The sequence below is a fragment of the Schistocerca americana genome, chromosome 4, assembly GCF_021461395.2.
Source record: "Schistocerca americana isolate TAMUIC-IGC-003095 chromosome 4, iqSchAmer2.1, whole genome shotgun sequence".
Taxonomy (NCBI): Eukaryota; Metazoa; Arthropoda; class Insecta; order Orthoptera; family Acrididae; genus Schistocerca; species Schistocerca americana.
In genome coordinates, this window is record NC_060122.1 from 656,418,860 (window position 1) to 656,437,259 (window position 18,400).

Here is an 18,400-nt window from a genome sequence, read left to right on the forward strand (position 1 = left end):
CTAGAAGTAGTAGGTGTCGGTGAAGTTAACTGGAAAGACGACAAGGATTTCTGGTCAGACGAATATAGGGCAATATCAACAGCAGCAGGAAATGGTATAACAGGAGTAGGATTCATTGTGAATAGGAAGGTAGGGCAGAGGGTGTGTTACTGTGAACAGTTCAGTGGTAGGGTTGTTCTTATCAGAATTGACAGCAAACCAACACAATGATAGTTCAGGCTGCAAGCTGAAGATGAAGAGATAGAAGAGAAAACATATGAGGATATTCAAAGGGTAACACAGTAAATAAAGGGATATGAAAATCTAATAGTCATGGGGGACTTGAATGCAGTTGCAGGGGAAAGAGTAGAGGAAAAGGTTATACGAGAATATGGGCTTGGAATATGGAATGACAGAGGCGAAAGGCTAATTGAGTTCTGTAATAAACTTCAGCTAGTAATAGCGAATACTCTGTTCTAGAATTGAAAGAGGAAGAGGTACACTTGGAATAGGAGTGTTACAGGAAGATCTAAAATTACATCATGGTCAGCCAGATATTCTGAAATCAGATACTGGATTGTTTGGCATACCCAGGAGTAGATACGGACTCAGATCGAAAGAATAACATAGGTGCAAAGAGGCTAACTGTGAAGAACCCTTGGATAACAGAAGAAATACTTCAGTTGATCGATGCAAGAAGGAAGTACAAAAATGTGTAGGGAAATTCAGGAATACAGAAATACAAGTTGCTGAGGAATGAAATAAGTAGGAAGTGCAGGGAAACTAAGATGAAATGGCTGCACGAACAATGAAACAAAATCAAAAAAGAAATGATTGTCGGAAGGACTAACTCAGCTTATAGGAAAGTCAAAATAACCTTTGGTGAAATTAACAGCAAGGGTGGTAACATTAAAAGAGCAATGGGAATTCCACTCTTAAATGCAGAGGAGAGAGTGGAGAGCTGGAAAGAGTATGCTGATGGCCTCTATGAGGGAGAAGATTTGTCTGATGTGGCAGAAGAAGAAACAGGAGGCGATTTACAAGAGATAGGAGATCCAGTGTTAGAATCAGAATTTAAGAGAGCTTTGAAGGACTTGAGATAAAATATGGCAGAAGGGGTAGATAACCATCCATCAGAATTTCTAAAATCATTGGGGGAAGTGGCAACAAAACAACTATTCATGTTAGTGTGTAGAATGTATGGGTCTGGTGACATAACATCTCACTTTCAGAAAAATATCATCCAAACAATTCCTAAGACTGCAAGAGCTGACAAGTGCAAGAATTACCACGCAATCAGCTTAACATCGCATGAATCCAAGCTGCTGACAAGAATAACATATAGAAGAATGGAAAAGAAAATTGAAGATGTGTTGGATGACCATCAGTTTGGCGTTAGGAAAGGTAAAGGTACCAGAGAGGCAATTCAGGTGTTGCAGTTGATAACAGAAGCATGACTACAGAAAAATCAAGACACGTTCATAGGATTTGTTGTGCTGGAAAAAGCATTTTACAATATAATATGGTGCAAGATGTTCAAAATTTTGAGAAAAATACAGGTAAGGTACAGGGAGAGATGGGTAATATCAAGAGCCATGAAGGAATAATAAGACTGGATGACCAAGATTGAAATGTTCAGATTAAAAAGGGTGTAAGACAGGAATGTAGTCTTTCACCCCTACTGTTTGATCTGTGCATTGAAGAAGCAATGATGGAAATAAAAGAAAGGTTCAGCAGTAGAAATAAAATTCACGGTGAAAGGACATCAGTGATACAATTTACTGATTACATTGGTATCCTGGATGAAAATGAAGAAGAATTACAGGATCTGCTGAATCGGATGAACAGTGTAACGAGTACAGAATATGGATTGAGAGTAACTGAGGAAAGATGAAAGTAATGAGAAGTAGCAGAAATGAGAAGAGCAAGAAGCTTAACATCAGGGTTGATGATCAGAAAGTAGATGAAGTTACGGAATTCTACTACATAGGCAGCGAAATAACCAATGACAGACAGACCCAGGGGGACATCAAAAGCAGACTAGCACTGGCAGAAAGGACATTCCTGGTCAAGAGAAGTGTACTAGCATCAAACATAGGACTTAATTTGAGGAACAAATTTCTGAGAACGTACATCTGGAGCACAGCATTGTATGGTAGTGAAACATGGACTGTGGAAAAACTAGAATAGAAGATAATTGAAGCATGTGAGATGTGGTGCTACAGATAAACATTGAAAATTAAGTGGACTGATAAGGTACGGAATGAAGAGGTTCTGCGCTGAATTGGAGAAGAAAGGAATATGTGGAAAACACCGACAAGGAGAAAGGACAGGATGATAGGACATCTGTTAAGAGATCAGGGAATGACTTCCACGGTAATAGAGGGAGCTGTAGAGGGCAAAAACTGTAGAAGACAGAGACTGAAATGCATTCAGAAAATAATTGAGGACACAGGTTGCATCAAGTGCTGCTCTGAGATGAAGAGGATGGCACAGGAAAGGAATTCATGGTGTGCTGCATCAAACCAGTCAGATGACTGAAGACTAAAAAAAAGATCAACGGCTATCCTAAATGAAAGTCTTTAGCCTGAAGATATAAAACATATTGATGAATTGGGAAGGTCTGACCACTCACAATTATCATGTGTTCTCTCACAAGAACAATTTCTTGGTTTAACTCAAGTGGGCAATGCTATGCAGGACATGCAAAGCTGTGATGGGATTGATCTTATGGTGGCATAATAATACATGAGTACTGACAGCCCAGTAATTGGTATAATTAATTTCTGTGATTGTTCATTCGTCATTACTAGAAGGGCATTCTGTTAGCAAAATGGTGAATGGCCTTTCAGATCTGGATGCACAAAGATTTTTGTGCTGCAACACATGTTAAATATAGTTACCAACTTTTTAGGAAAGCTGATCCAGTTGCTGTAGAGACTTTTGTAAACCTTATCAAGGAACAAGAGTGGCAAGATGTTTATAGTGCTGATACAGTAGACGATAAATATAATTCTTTCCTCAAGACTTTTCTCGTGCTCTTTGAAAGTTGCTTTCCGTTAGAACGTTCAAAACAGGGTACTAGCACAAATAGACAGCCTGGGTGGCTGACTAAAGGTATAAGAATATCTTGTAGAACAAAGTGGCAATTATATCAAAATGTTAGAAACAGTCACAATCTAAATGCAACAGCCCATTACAAACAGTATTGTAAGGTGCTTAAAAAAGTTATTAGGAAGGCAACAAGTATGTGGTATGCAGATAGAATAGCTAAGTCTCAGGATAAAATTAAAACCATATGGTCAGTCGTAAAGGAAGTGGCTGGTCTGCAGAGACAGGTCGAGGATATAGAATCAGTGCGTAGTGGGAATGTCCGTGTTACTGATAAGTCGCATATATGTACAGTATTTAATAATCACTTTCTGAATATAGCAGGTGAACTAAATAGAAACCTAGTCCCAACAGGGAATCATATAGCGCTCGTAGAAAAAAGTGTTCCGAGACTGTTACCTGAAATGCTCCTCCATGATACTGACAAGAGGGAGATTGAGTTAATAATTAAATCACTAAAGACCAAGAACTCTCATGAATACGACGGGGTATCTAGCAGAATACTGAAGTATTGTTCCATGTATGTTAGCCCAGTACTTAGCCATATCTGTAACTTTTCCTTTAGGACTGGTCGGTTTCCTGACCGATTAAAGTACTCGGTAGTGAAGCCACTTTATAAAAATGGAGACAGGGATAATGTTGATAATTATAGACCTATTTCTATGCCATCGGTGTTTGCTAAAGTTATCGAGAGGGTTGTATATACAAGGATACTGCAGCATTTAAATTCACATAATTTGCTGTCAAATGTACAGTTTGGTTTTAGAAATGGCTTAACAACTGAAAATGCTATAGTCTCTTTTCTCTGTGAGGTTTTGGATGGATTAAATAAAAGGTTGTGAAGATTAGGTGTTTTCTTTGATTTAACGAAGGCTTTTGACTGTGTTGACCACAAAATATTACTGCAGAAGTTGGAACATTATGGAGTAAGGGGAGTAGCTTACAATTGGTTCGCCTCTTACTTTAAGAACAGAAAGCAGAAGGTAATTCTCTGCAATATTGAGAGTGGTAATGATGTTCAGTCCCAATGGGGCACTGTTAAATGGGGCGTTCCCCAAGGATCGGTGCTGGGGCCACTGCTGTTCCTTATTTATATAAATGATATGCCTTCTAGCATTACAGGTGCTTCAAAAATATTTCTGTTTGCTGATGACACCAGCTTGGTAGTGAAGGATCTTGTGTGTAATATTGAAACATTATCAAATAATGTAGTTCATGAAATAAGTTTGTGGCTTGTGGAAAATAATTTGATGCTAAATCACACTAAGACTCAGTTTTTACAGTTTCTAAATCACAATTCAACATGAACTGATATTTTAATCAGACAGAATGGGCATGTTATAAGTGAGACGGAACAGTTCAAGTTCCTAGGCGTACGGATAGATAGTAAGCTGTTGTGGAAAGCCCTGTTCAGGATCTTGTTCAGAAACTAAATGCCGCTTTATTTACTATTAGAACAGTATCTGAAATAAGTGACATTTCAACACGAAAAGTAGTCTACTTCGCATATTTTCATATGCTTATGTCATATGGTATTATTTTTTGGGGTAATTCTTCTGATTCAAAAAGGGTATTTTTGGCTCAAAAACAGGCTGTTCGAGCTATGTGTGGTGTAAGTTCGGAAACCTCTTGTCGACCCCTATTCAATAGTCTGGGAATTTTGACATTGCCCTCACAGTATATATTTTCTTTAATGTCGTTTGTTGTTAGCAATATTAGCTTATTCCCAAAAGTTAGCAGCTTTCACTCAGTTAATACTAGGCAGAAATCAAATCTGCATGTGGAATGCACTTCCTTGACTCTTGTGCAGAAAGGAGTGCAGTATTCTGCTGCATCCATTTTCAATAAACTACCACAAGAACTCAAAAATCTTAGCAGTAGCCCAAACGCTTTTAAGTCTAAACTGATGAGTTTCCTCATGACTCACTCCTTCTACTCTGTCGAGGAGCTCCTGGAAGAGCTAAAAAATTAAGCAAATTCCAGTGTTACATTCTTGATTTTCTTTATTTAAACTAACGACGTGTCGCCTGAATGTTTCTTATATTTCATTTTATCTGTTTCTACAATCTACAACTGAATATGTTTCTTATATTTCATTTTATCTGTTTCTACAATCGTGTTGTAATTTCATGTATTGACTCGTTCCATGACCATGGAGACTTCTCCTTAATGTGGTCCCACGGAACAATAAATAAATAAATAAATAAATTGTGTGTTTGGCGTGTCACTAATATGATTACTACAGAGCAATGGAAATGAAACCTTAAGGGAGACCATTATCTGTGTAATGAAACATTTCATTGCTGAACAGCAAGATGTCAGTGTCCAAGGTGCACATTATTTCTGCAGACGATCATGTTGCTATCATCGTGTGTGCTGATGAACTGACTGCTTAGGAGCTGAGGCAGCACTTTCATAACCCCAATCCCTCTGATGTGCTGCTCTTTTCACAGTCCACAACCAGGGATGGCTGCGTGTCCAGTATCTCTTCCTCCTCCTCCCATAACAAAATCACACTGTCCATGTTTTGTGACAAGGAATATGTGCAGTGGCATCTCCGCTGCTCCTCCACCTGTCCCCAAAGTCAGTTCACTGTGGAATATATCCTTCTTCTGATTGTAGGTTCTCAGTCCTTACCAAGGATGTAGCCACTATCGTGACTGTTCAGCGGTTTCCTTACTCAAATCTTAACAGATTCTTTAATGACAAGTTAAGACATCTGTGTCAGTACCTTAGGATGGTCGTCATCCTTTCTGTGCAATACCAATAGGCAATGTTCCATGATTACTGGCTGGTGTACCATTGGTGTTGTCAGCAACAACCTTTAGCAGTATGCACCATCTAATATATATATATATGTCATGCCACAATGGGAGCATATCTGATTTCTGTGATCCAAGTTAATCTAAATACAAAACCAAGCAGTGCTGTGTTTCAGCTGGTGGGTGTAGAACTATCTTCACTTAGCATTTCCAGAGAATTCATCCTAGAATGGTTACACAGAGTGGCAAATTCGGATAGCCTTACATCCTATGCCAAAGGTACAACCAGTGAAAACAGAACAAGAATCTCAGGATGAAATGGCCATTGTGTTTATTCCATTCTGTGGCATGTTATGTGGAAAGACAGAATGAATTCTCTGGACACACTAAGTAGTTAGTTTCATGTTCCATGAATCATTTCCATAATAAACCATAATTATGTGGAATGAGTCATTTTACATTTACAACACAAATTATTTTGTAAATATGCTACATGCTGGTCAAGTTTTTGTTTTATTTATAATTATTAAATACAATAATATAAACTCTTCTATGGAACTGAAGGAGTTGTCAAGGAGAAACTTGTTCAGGTTGTCTTCAAATTTTATTTTGGTGTCTGTCAGACATTTTATATCACTGGGTAAATGATCAAATATTTTAGGTGCAGTACTGTGCACCTGCCTTATGCAAACAAAGATCATCCTTCACAGAACCTTAACTGACCCTAACATTAGATGGTTGTCAAAAAGACACATTTAACATCATACTTTGGCAATATACAACCAATCATTGTGGCACTGTTCCCTGAGTACGGCAAATGGGCTATAGACTTTGGAGCCACCTCAGTATTATCATCACTGACCTGGTGCACAGTAGGTTGATAGAGCAATACACATCTGATCTATCTTTCACTATGTGATGAGTGAAAATGTGTGCTGGACCGGGATTCGAACCTGGGATCACTTGTTTACTAGACAGTTGCATTAACCAATGTGCCACCCAGGACACACTGTTTCTTGCAAATGCACAGAATATCTCAGCATGTCTCATGGCCAACTCACATTCCCACCGAGTGCCATCTATCTGCAGTCCTTGTCCATTACCTCCATGCTTGCCACTCTGAGAATCCTGCAGGCGATTGGATGAACTTGTGCATCCCCACTGAAGAAGTTGGGTCCACTGCCCATCTAGGCATATCAGTTATATGAATGTGTGGTATGTGTTCTTTCGAACATGTCCAAAGGAGCAGACACCACACATTCATATAATCATGTATCTTGCAATCTGTTGAATCCACTAATAGGTTGGTGTGAGCATAACATTAAGAACGCAGGAGAGTTCTTATGCTGATTATAAGAAATGTGTTTGAATAACTCTGATACTCCAGCCACTTTTGATCTGGTCTCTCTCTCTTCACCCTCATTCCTCTGACTGATTCATTAAAGTGAAATTAGGTTAGGTTTGGTGTTGAATTAACAACCCTATTTAGACATATGACTTCCATTCTTATTCAATGGCAAGTACTATGAGCAGACAGATGGAGTTGCACTGGGAAGCTCGTTGTCACATATAGCTGCAATTTCTTTATGGAACACTTCAAGGAACATGACTTGGAGTCAGTGGCTTTGAATCCTGCATGTTTCTTTCAGATATGTACATGATGTTTTTGTTGTTTGGCCTCATGGCAGTTAGAATTTGAACATCTTTTTAGAACACCTGAATCAAGTGACCCCGATATTTGTGCCATGATGGAAGTGGAAAAGGATGGCTGCCCTCCATTTCTTGATATTTTGATCAGTAGAAAGACTGATAGTACATTGGAGCATGCCACTTATGGGAAGCCTACTCACACCGACTTGTATCTATAGGCTGATAGTTGTCACCATTCGGTTCAGTGTGAAGGGGTACTTCGCACCTTGGTTCACAGGACCCACTCACCTCGGACCCTGAGAGTTTGTCAACTGAGTTAGCCCATCTTGAGGCCACCTTCCACCAGAATGGTTAAAGCGAAAGGCAGATCACATATGTGTCGCAATATCAACCAACCATGCACCAGGTGTGTGACGATAATACCGAAGTGGCACCAAGGTCTATGGCTTTTCTGCCTTACTCAGGGAACATTTCCAACAGGATTGGTCATATTTTGCAGAAATATTAAGTTAAATAAGTTTTTTGACTGCCAGCTAAGATTAGGGTTCTTTTAGCTTCCTCAAAAGATGATCTTGGGTTGTGAAACGTGGATTTTTACGGTATTCCATGTAGTTGTGGCATGTCATCTATTGGTCAAACTATCAGGACTGTGGAGGACTGATGTACTGAGTATAAGTGACACACACGACTACAACAGCTGACCATGCACTGAAGTGCCAAAGAAACTGGTATAGGCACGCATATTCAAATACAGAGATATGTAAACAGGCGGAATACAGCACTGCAGTAAGCAATGCCTGTTTAAGACAACAAGCATGTAACGCAGTTGTTAGATCAGTTACTGCTGCCACAATGGCAGGTTAAAAAGATTTAATTGAGTTTGAACATGGTGTTATAGTTGGTGCATGAGCGATGGGACACAGCATCTCTGAGATAGCAATGAAGTGGGGATTTTCCCATAGACCATTTCATGAGTGTACCACGAATATCAGGAACCCTGTAAAACGTCGAATCTCCAACATTGCAGCAGCCAGAAAAAAATCGTGCAAGAACAGGACCAATGATGACCGAACAGAATTGTTCAACATGGCAGAAGTGCAACCCTTCCATAAATTGCTCCAAATTTCAATGCTGGGTCATCAACAAGTGTCAGCATGCGAACCATTCAACGAAATATCATCAATATGGGCTTTCAGTAACTTCCATTCATCTGCACTGATACTTCAAAAAGAACAATGAAAACACAGTCCCATTCTGTCTGCAGTTTCAGCACAAACGATGTTTATCTTTCTTCCATCTACAGCTTCAATGATAAATTTCTTGTAGTTGGAAGCAATTTCTACGAATACAAAAAAGAGTTATCACACAACACTTTTGACACAACAGCCACAAGATGATCATAAGTTTCAGTAGCTCTAGAAGTTACTTGGGCAGCAAAGTTGACATAGGCCTGATTTTACAATTTCATTTTATCCACTATGACATAAGCTTACAATGATAAAAATCAATGGTTTCATTATATCCTACAAATTTTTATTTACTTCGTGTAAGACATATTAAGACACTTGATTCCCATCATCAGATAAGTTTTCTGACTGTATTGTGACACTTTACGTGTGATGCTTCCTGTGTGTGAACTGCTGCAATGTGTTGACCGTAATGCTACGCAAGAACATGAAAGTTTTACAGTTTCTCAGTTTCTGATCTTTTATAGTTAGTCGCAAACAAGAAAGTAATGGTAATCAGGAAACATTAAGTGAACTGTGAAAGAGATGACAGCATGAGCGTTTCTGTATAAGAGGATGTACAAAATTTTGTAACTACAATCACTTCTCCATTTTCAGTATATGGAGAAAAAACACACACCATAATTTTTGTGTGTTCACACTACATTAAAGTCACCACAAAAGTGCAGCAGCTCACACACATGGTATCAAGCATAACACTTAAAACATGCACTTTACAATGGGGCTTATTTACCAAAATGAATTGCACATAGGATAAAGTAAAAAAGAAATCATGACTGGTAGCAGAAAATACTTTAATAAGTATGAATACTGGTATGAAACTACTAATTTTGAGAATAAGGGGCTGGTACATCAATAGTACATCTAGTATACACATTTTTTGTGCACTGTGAAACTAACTTTCCACATTTCTTCACAGATCTTATATGATCAGCAGCACTGCAGATTGTGACAAGTACCACATAAAAAACCTGAGAAGTAACATAGGAAACATCAATTATGTATGCAGTATGCTCCTATTGTATGTAGGTGATTTTTGTATTTCTCAATTTAAAGACCCAAGGCAAGATAAACCGGTTATTATGATGTACAGCGTGTAAAAAATGTGTACCCATATGCACAAAAAAATGAATATTCTAGATTGTGTATCTCTCACTTTGATAACTTCGTTTGCAAAATTTAAGGAGTACCAAAAGCAAATAGGAGACTTATGTCTGCACTTTTTCCCTACCAAAGAGATGCGCACAAAAATTGTCTGTTCTGTGCATAAGAGTTAGTGCACTAAACCTAATGGCTGATTTTCCTGTTATTTTTAACTTGCACGATAATCTGAGGCCTCAAAAGCAAATAATCTACCTCAAAAATATTTGGCACACAAAGTCCTCATGCATAGTATCTTTTTTCAAGAATTCAGTTATCCATGACAATATGGCTCGATTTTCCAAATTTCCTAACGGAATGTTTGAGGCCTCAACAGCTTTTTTCCAAAATTGTTCTTGTCTTGTGTTGTTCTTTTACCACTGTTCAAGCTTTCAACAACTAATGATTGATTGCATTGAGAAGCAGCAGCATTTTCTCACTGGTGAAGAGTGCTTCTCTGATTTTATGTGTCTCTCAGCATTGTCTTTTTTTCCCACCCCACTCCACAATTGCAAAACCTACACAATGCTATTTTCACGTCTGTAGCATATAAGTCCTAACTAGCATACCACTAAGGACTTTCATGTGATACAAAGTATTGTGGACCATATCTAACAACACTACAGAATACAGATAGAACCAACAAGGTGTTAGAAGTAGAACTGAACTGGATTATAGGTTGGTTGGTTTGTGGGATTAAAGGGACCAGACTGCTACGGTCATCGGTCCCGTTTTCCAAATACTAAAAACACCCACAGAGAATAAAAACGATGAACAGAATAGATCACAGACGACACAGAACAAGAGAAACTTAGACAAAGTCCACACAAAACGAACTAAAATAACACAGATGTTGACGGTGGTTGGCCGACCATAGAAATAAAAAAGGAAAAGCCAACCACTTAGAAACACATTAAAAAATCAGTTTAAAATCGTAGGCCAAAGGCCAGAATCAACACAAAACAATAAAATAAAACAGAAACACTCAGATTAAATGATAAAAAACCCCTGCCTGAATAAAACGTAAAACTACGTCAGCCATAGCAGAGTCATCTGTTAAAATGGCAGGGAGCGTGTCAGGAAGTGCGAACAACTGCCGGAGCACAGCTAAAAGTGGACAGTCCAATAAAATGTGGGCCACTGTCAAAATGGAGCCGCAGCGACATAAAGGTGGGTCCTCACGTCGCAATATATGCCCGTGCGTCATCCATGTATGCCCAATGCGCAGCCGGCAGAGGACAACAGACTCCTTGCGAGAGACCCGCAAGGAGGTGCGCCACACACCGGTAGGCTCCTTGATGGCCCGAAGTTTGTTTCGTGAAGGCAGGGCACGCCATTCAGTGTCCCAAAGGTCTAGAATTGTGCTCCATAGGAACGCCCGCAAATCTGTCTCCGGGAGGCCAATGTCCAGAGATGGTGTACTGGTGGCCTCTTTCGCCAGGCGGTCAACATTCTCATTGCCGGGTATCCCAACATGGCCTGGGGTCCACACGAAGACCACAGAGCGGCCGCAACAGGCAAGAGTACGCAGGGACTCCTGGATAGCCATCACCAGACAGGAACGAGGGAAACAATGGTCGAGAGCTCGTAAACCGCTCAGGGAGTCGCTACAGATAACGAAGGACTCACCTGAGCAGGAGCGGATATACTCTAGGGCACGAAAGATGGCGACCAGCTCAGCAGTGTAAACGCTGCAGCCAGCCGACAAGGAACGTTGTTCAGAATGGTCCCCTAGAGTTAGCGCATAACCGACACGACCAGCAACCACCGAACCGTCAGTGTAAACAATGCCAGAGCCCTGATACGTTGCGAGGATGGAAAGAAAGTGGCGGCGGAAAGCCTCCGGAGGGACTGAGTCCTTCGGGACCTGTGCCAATTCCAGCTGAAGGTGAGGGCGAGGCACACACCACGGGGGTGTATGCAGAGATGCCCGGAAAGGAGGCGGAAGAGGATAAGCCCCAAGCCTGGAGAGAAGCTCTCGGACGCGGACCGCGATCGTATATCCAGCCCTCGGCCTGCGTTCTGGAAGATGGACGTGCGACTGTGGGAATAGTAGCCGATAGTTAGGATGTCCGGGCAAGCTGAAAACATGGGCAGCTTAAGAAGCCAGCAAACATTGGTGGCGTAATCGCAGTGGAGGGACACCCGCCTCCACAAGTACGCTGTCCACTGGGCTGGTCCGGAAATCACCAGTGGCAAGGCGTATCCTGCTGTGGAGGATTGGGTCCAGTACCCGCAACGCAGATGGGGATGCTGAGCCATAATCCAGGCTCCCACAATCCAGACGGGACTGGATTAATGCCTGGTAGAGCCGTAATAGGGTAGATCGGTCGGTGCCCCAGCGGGTGTGGCTCAAGCATCTCAGAGCATTGAGATGCCGCCAACACGCCTGTTTAAGCTGCCGAATATGAGACAGTCAAGTCAACCAGGCATCAAAAACTACACCCAAAAACCTGTGGGTCTCCACCACAGCAAGGAGTGCGTCGGCAAGATACAGCCGCGGCTCAGGATGGGCTGTTCGGCGCCGGCAGAAATGCATAACGCGGGTCTTGGCAGCCGAAAACTGAAAACCATGCGCTACATTCCAAGACTGCGCCTTGCGGATAGTGCCCTGTAGCTGATGTTCAACAGCTGCAATGCCAGTAGAGCTGTAGTAAAGGCAGAAGTCGTCAGCATACAGGGAAGCGGAGACAGAATTTCCCACCGCTGCAGCGAGACCGTTTATGGCTATTAAAAACAGGCAGACACTGAGGACTGATCCCTGTGGTACCCCGTTCTCCTGGACTCGGGAGGAACTATGAGACGCCGCGACTTGCATGTGGAAGGTACGATACGACAGAAAATTGCGGATAAAGATCGGCAGAGGGCCCCGAAGACCCCATCCATGAAGCGTAGAAAGAATGTGATGACGCCATGTCGTATCATACGCCTTCCACATGTCGAAAAAGACAGCGACCAGGCGCTGACAGCGGCAAAGGCAGTACAGATGGCCGACTCCAGACTCACCAGATTGTCGGTGGCGGAGCGGCCTTTACAGAACCCACCCTGAGAGGGAGCCAGAAGGCCCCGAGACTCCAATACCCAATTCAAGCGCCGGCTCACCATCCGTTTGAGAAGCTTGGAAAGAACGTTGGTGAGGCTAATGGGGCAGTAGCTGTCCACCTCCAAAGGGCTCTTGCACAGGTTTCAAAACGGGGATGACAATGCTTTCCCGCCAATGCAACGGAAACTCACCTTCGACCCAGAGACGGTTGTAAAGGTCGTGGAGGCGTCGCTTGCAGTCCACTGAAAGGTGTTTCAGCATCTGATAGTGAATGCAATCTGGCCCAGGAGCGGTATCAGGGCAAGCGGCAAGGGCACTGTGAAATTCCCACTCACTGAATGAAGCGTTGTAGGATTCAGAATGGTGGGTGCGAAAAGAGAGGCTCCGACGTTCCATCCGCTCTTTAATGGAGCGGAAGGCCAGTGGGTAATTGGAAGAAGCGGAACTAAGAGCAAAATGCTCTGCAAAGCTGTTGGCTATTTCGTCGGAGTCTGTACAAACTGCTCCATTCAGGGAGAGCGCAGGGATGCTGACAGGGGTCCGATAGCCATAGAGGCGTCGGATCTTGGCCCAGACCTGCGATGGAGAGACATGGAGGCCAATGGTGGACACATACCGTTCCCAGCACTCCTGCTTGCTTTGGCGGATAAGGTGGCGGGCCCGCACACGCAGCCGTTTGAAGGTGATGAGGTGTTCAATGCAGGGATGACGCTTGTGACGCTGGAGCACCTGCTGGCGATCTTTTATCGCCTCAGCAATCTCGGGCGACCACCAAGGCACAGTCCGCCGCCGAGGGGACCCAGAAGAACTGGAAACGGCAGATTCTGTGGCAGTAACGATGCTGGTGGTGACTGAGTGAACCACCGCATCAATGTCGTCATTAGAGAGAGGCTCAATAGCGGCAATGGAGGAGACCAAGTCCCAGTCAGCCTTATTCAGAGCCCATCTGCTGGGGCAGTGACTGAAGGATCGGAAAGTGGTCACTGCCACACAAGTCGTCATGCACACTCCATTGGACAGACGTAAGAGGCGAGGGCTACAGATCGAAAGGTCAATGGTGGAGTACGTGCCATGCGCCACGCTGAAGTGTGTGAAGGAACCATCATTTAAAAGTGAAACATCGAGCTGTGCCAATAAATGCTCAATGGTGGCGCCTCGACCTGTTGCCACTGACCCACCCCACAGAGGGTTATGGGCATTGAAGTCGCCCAGTAACAAGAAAGGTGGCGGCAATTGGGCTATCAGCGCAGCCAGGACATGCTGCGAGACATCACCATCCGGTGGAAGGTAAAGACTGCAGACGGTAACAGCCTGTGGCGTCCACACCCGAACAGCGACAGCCTCTAAAGGCGTCTGGAGAGGGATAGACTCGCTGTGCAGAGTGTGAAGGACGTAGAGGCAGACACCACCGGACACACTTTCATAAGCTGCCCGGTTCTTATAATAACCCCGATAGCCACTGAGGGCGGGGGTTCGCATTGCTGGAAACCAAGTTTCCTGAAGAGCAATGCAGAAGAAAGGGTGAAGGCTGATAAGTTGTCGGAGCTCAGCTAGATGGTGGAAGAAACCACTGCAGTTCCACTGGAAGATGATATTGTCCATGGCTGAGAAAGGCGTGAAGGGACTGGGAAGGCAATTTACGCTGCTAGTTCACTCACTGCCACCGATTCAGTACCTATGCGAGTGACATCCATGGTATCTGAGGGACCGGCGAGATCAAGGTCCTCAGCGGACGCCAGAATCTCGACCTCATCCTCAGACGCAAAGCTCGAAGGGTGCAGTGGGGTCGGTGCCACTGCAAGTTCTTTGGCCTTAGAGGTCTTGCACTTGGACTTCTCTCGCTGAACCTTGGGTTTCACCGGCTGGGAAGGCCTCACCGAATCAGTCTCCGGGACAGAGGAGGATCGCGAAGCCCTACACCCAGCCACTGGTGGGGACTTATGCCACTGTCGGGCGTCATCCTTCCCGCTGGTGGAAGCCTGGGAAGGGAGGGTCCCAAGGGAACCCTTACGGGCGAGAGCAGCCAAAGAAGTGAGACACTTCTCCGGCTGAGAAGCGGGGATGGACGTCCCCGATGTGTGGGAGGATGTTGCTCCTGAGGTAGGTGGTGCAGGAGCAACCGGTTGGGTAGAGCCCCCCCCCCCCCCACAGGCAAGGGGGCAGGAGTAGTTGTACTGCTCATTGATCTGGCTGGAAGTCTCGAAACTGATGGGGCTAGCACAGTTGTTGTAGCAGCTGCGTAAGAAGACGTCATTCGCACAGGATGTAGTCTGTCATATTTCCTTTTGGCCTCAGTATAGGTCAGCCGGTCCAGGGTCTTATATTCCACGTTTTTGCGCTCTTTCTGAAAGACTTTGCAGTCTGGCGAGCAAGGTGAATGATGCTCTCCGCAGTTGACACAGATGGGAGGCGGGGCACATGGAGTATTGGGATGTGATGGGCGTCCGCAATCTCGACATGTGAGGCTGCAAGTGCAGCGGGAAGACATACGGCTGAACTTCCAGCACTTAAAGCACCGCATCGGGGGAGGGGTATAGGGCTTGACGTCACAATGGTAGACCATCACCTTGACCTTCTCCGGTAATGTATCACCCTCGAAGGCCAAGATGAAGGCACCGGTAGCAACCTGATTGTCCCTCGGGCCCCGATGAACGCGCCGGACGAAATGAACACCTCTACGCTCTAAGTTGGCGCGCAGCTCGTCATCAGACTGCAAAAGTAGGTCCCTACGGAAAATAACACCCTGGACCATATTTAAACTCTTATGTGGTGTAATGGTAATGTTAACATCCCCCAACTTGTCACAAGCAAGTAACCTGCGTGACTGGGTGGAGGATGCCGTTTGTATCAGTACTGACCCAGAGCGCATTTTGGACAAGCCCTCCACCTCCCCAAACTTGTCCTCTAAATGCTCGACAAAGAACTGAGGCTTTGTGGATAGAAAAGACTCCCCATCAGCTCTCGTGCAAACTAAGAATCGGGGCGAATAACTGTTACCTCCATCCTGAGACTTATGCTCCTCCCACGGCGTGGCCAGAGAGGGGAACGTTTTCGGATCGTACTTCTGAGCATTAAATTGAGCCCGAGAACGCTTAGAGACTGCTGGTGGCTGGCCGCCAGCGAGAGATGATGTACCACGCTTCATTGCGGGTCATCCGCCCTGATGCCACCTACTCCGACCAAGGGCCCTCCCCACGGGCGCCACCCAGCCGCAGCAATAGCCACCTGGCACGATGGCCATTGCCAGGAGTCCTGATGCTCCAGGGAGACGGGCATCTACTCCTTGGCATACGTGGGGAGTTAACGGCGCAGGCTTCAGTAGAGTGATCCCTGTGTTGTCAGGGGGCTACAACCAACAGGGTACATGGCGGCCCCACCACAACGGACTGGCTACCATACTGGATGTTAGGTGATATGTGGTCCATGGTCGCCGTCAGTGCAGAAAGTGGCACTGCACAGCACAAGGTGGAAAGTGCACGCAGGAACGTATCCATGCCCAAGAGATGGAGAGCGGGCAGGACTGCAATGCAACGACAAAGCTGGCGAATGGTCTGATCGCTAGATGGACACCAAGTAAGGCGCCCTTCCCCAATCGGCTCGCTCTTCGGAAAAATTTTGAGAGATGGAGGTCAAACCCAACAGGGGACCATCACATATGGCCGAAAAGTTTGAGACTCCTTTTAGTTGCCTCTTACGACAGGCAGGAATACCGCGTGACTATTCTAACCCCCGAACCCGCAGGGGGAGAACTACATTATATGTGCACATTCCAGTTAGACTTACACCATGGTGGCTTATCAGAATAACTGAATCAATAGAAATCAAATGACATAGTATAACTGAATCAATAGAAATCAAATGACATTGACCCATACTGATTGCTTACTGATCACCACCAATGCCAGCTAACAGACAAATCTATGATTAGGGCCAGTATGGCTACAAAATCACAAGCAACAAGGTGAATTAATGACACATAAAATGTTGAGTGTAATCGAATTTAAAATCACCTCATTTGTTGACAACTAGAAATCTCAACTATATTTGCATTTATCACAAATGCAGACTTTTCAGGTCCCAAACAATGATGTAATTACAGATATGTAGGCTAAAAACCAAATTAAACCATACATTGTGCAGAGCTCAAATTTGTGAAGTTGAAGGAACAGGAGATATTTAACATAATACAAAAGCTAACGAATAGACACTCATCTGGCTGGTATGGTGCCTCAGATGTGGTGGTAAAGGAATATATGTGTGAATGCAAGTGCCTTAAAAATAAGCGTGTCTATGACATGGCATAACAGGTAATAAAAGAGATTCAAATTATATGTACATGTCACTAACTCTCAACTTCAATAAAATACACTATGTGATCAAAGTATCTGAACACCTGGCAGAAAATGACTTACGAACTCGTGGCGCCCTCCATCGGTACTGCTGGAATTCAATACGGTGTTGGCCTACCCTTAGCCTTGATGGCAGCTTCCACTCTCAGAGGCATATGTTCAGTCAGGTGCTGGAAGGTTTCTTGGGGAATGGCAGCCCATTCTTCACGGAATGCTGCACTGAGGAGAGGTACTGATGTCGGTCGGTGAGACCTGGCATGAAGTCATCGTTCCAAAACATCCCAAATGTGTTCTATAGAATTCAGGTCAGGACTCTGTGCAGGCCAGTCCATCACAGGGATGTTATTGTCGTGTAACCACTCCGCCACAGGCTGTGCATTATGAACAGGTGCTCCGATCATGTTGAAAGATGCAATCGCCATTCCCGAATTGCTCTTCAACAGTGGGAAGCTAGAAGGTGCTTAAAATATCAGTGTAGGCCTGTGCTGTGATAGTGCCATGCAAAACAACAAGGGGTGCACGCCCCTCCATGAAAAACGCTACCACACCTTAACACCACCATCCCTGGTTTTACTGTTGATACTACACACGCTGGCAGATGCCGCTCACCGGCCATTAGCCATACCAACACCCTGCCATTGGATCGGCACATTGTGTACCATAATTTGTCACTCCACACAATGTTTTTCCACTGTTCAATTGCTCCAATGTTTACGCTCCTCACACCAAGCGAGGCATCGTTTGGATTTACCGATGTGATGTGTGGCTTATGAGCAGCCGCTTGACCATGAAATCCAAGTTTTCTCACCTCCCGCCTAACTGTCATAGTACTTGCAGGTGATCCTGATGCAGTTTGGAATGCCTAAGTGATGGTCTGGATACGCGTCTGCCTATTACACATTACGACCCTCTTCAAGTGTCGGCAGTCTCTGTCAGTCAACAGACGAGATCGGCCTGTACGCTTTTGTGCTGTGCATGTCCCTTCACGTTTCCATTTCACTATCACATTGGAAACAGTGGACCTAGGGATGTTTTAGGAGTGTGGAAATGTATGTCTGAACGTGAGCATTCAGACAATCACCTTGCCACTTTTAAAGTCCGTCCACTAATCAAGGCCTG

The 18,400-nt window shown here is 44.2% G+C and overlaps 1 protein-coding gene across 2 annotated transcripts in view; it reads right to left on the minus strand.

Moving 5' to 3' along the window:
• Positions 1-18,400, minus strand: part of LOC124612496 (isoleucine--tRNA ligase, mitochondrial) — a 100,831-nt gene that overhangs the window by 57,065 nt on the left and 25,366 nt on the right. The gene's annotated exons all lie outside the window — the stretch shown is intronic.